We start from the raw sequence: 2091 nt of genomic DNA on the forward strand, positions 1-2091 counted from the left end.
AGAAATATTATTTTCTACTTTTTAGTCCATTTATAAAAGCGTTGTATATTAAAAAGTTTTTTTTTATATTATTTATTTTACACTATAGTGCCTTAAAAGAGAGCCGCAGTGAGTTGTCAATCACACTTTGAGCGCCACAGCAAATTTTGAGATTTTTGAGAAGAGTTTGTACTTGTACATACATACTCGTATGTATATACATATCGCACACCGTCTTCAAAAGAGTCAGAACTTGAAATTTGCCATTTTCGAGATTATGCGCTAAAAATGTACACAGAGCTTTTATTTACCATTAAGCAAAAGCTGGAACAAATTTTTGTTATAGTTTGTTAAAAAAAACCTAAGGTAAAGTCGCCCTTGCTCATATGATTATCATTTGCTAAGAAATAATTTTTCGCATTTTCTGACAAACGTTTTATTTTGAGTTGTGACTCTACAAAACTGTCTACTCAAAATATTTCTAAAAAATCGAAAAAAAACTCGAAATTTTTACGAAAGTTTGTTGATTTTTTTAATGTTCCACAAAGATTGAAACTTGGATTTATTAGGTTTTTGTTACAGACTCTACACTAATTTTTTAAACAAAGAACTAAAATATTAAGATAAGTAATCAAATCTTGTCAGTATGTGAGTGTCGTAAAGTTATGATAACCACTATATTCCGAAGGGTTTCATGGTCAAAAATTTTTCGTTATATCTGTGAAACATTTTTGTGTGGAAACTTTTGAATTTTTGTGTTATATTAGGGTTGTTCAGGATCTTGTGTATGTGATCTTGAATTTGCATTAAACTAAATGCAAACGGTTACCAAGGAAGCAAGCATAAAATTTGCAAATACAATTCCACATGCAAACCCAAGACCTTTCCTCAATATCCTGAACAGTCGTATTGAGATTTCCGTTTTACCACGGTTGGTTATATCGACGTTTAACTGTAATAACTGGACTCCAGCGCCAGCTGGTGGCAATTTTTTGCAAATGTATTTCGCGTAAAATTATAAATGATTTGTATATACCCCGTGCCAAAAGAATAAACACACCACATATTTGCAAGTTTTAACAATTTATTTTTTTCAAATCATAATAGAATTGAAATATGCAAACAATGCATACCTAAAATCTTTCTAAGAAATCTAACTGAAAATCTTAAAACTTTTAGGAAACTTTATTGACTTTTTAAAGTGAAACTTCTTTAGCAGCGGAAATGGTTGGGCCGGAAATGGTTAGGATGGAAACAAGTGCTTCTTAAATGTATGCACAACTAAAGGTGAGCCCATATGTAGATGAAGAAGAGGATAAAAGCTTGGATTAAGATAAAAATAAAGACAAATATGCGTGATGGCACAACGCCGAAACCGGTTTGTCTCCAAACCAAATTTGACACTGGCTGACGAAAAATCGTTCCGAAATACGTCATACTTCTGCCTGTCGGAAATACCAACAACGAAAATGAGAATAAGTTTAAACCATTTATTGCACTGCTAACCACTACACCGCACCTGAACTTGCTACACCTAAATTCACCACACCTTAAGTCACTACACCTGAACTCACTAAAATCAATTACACCTTAACTCACCACATTTAAATTCAACGCACCTATATTCACCAAGTCTTAACTTACCACACCTCAACTCTCCGCACCCAAACTCACCACACCTCACCTAAACTCACCACACCTAATTTCACACATGAAATCACCTGACATGGCATCACATGATACAATATGACATAACATCACATACAATCACATCACATCCATTACCTGAAATCGCATCACAATGTACATATATTAACCGAATAATTTTTATTTTCAGAGAAAAGTTTTTTAAACACTTTTTTGTGTTATGGTTGCGGAACCCATTTTTGGACTCTTCAGACAATAGACTCAACTCAGCGTCGTTACTGGACACGTGTTTTGACACTTTCAATTCAAATTAGAATAAGAATCGCTGGTAATTGGATGTGCCGCATAATGTTATTCGAATTTTGTTAAGTTGTGAAATTTTTGTTTGGGTGAAAAATTGGAGACCATTTGCTAAAACTTAACTATAGTTTAGTCCTCTATATGTATGCATTTGCATAATTTATT

The sequence above is a fragment of the Rhagoletis zephyria genome, unplaced genomic scaffold (genome assembly GCF_001687245.7).
Source record: "Rhagoletis zephyria isolate East Lansing unplaced genomic scaffold, Rhagoletis_zephyria_1.1 Rzeph_scaffold_00039, whole genome shotgun sequence".
Taxonomy (NCBI): Eukaryota; Metazoa; Arthropoda; class Insecta; order Diptera; family Tephritidae; genus Rhagoletis; species Rhagoletis zephyria.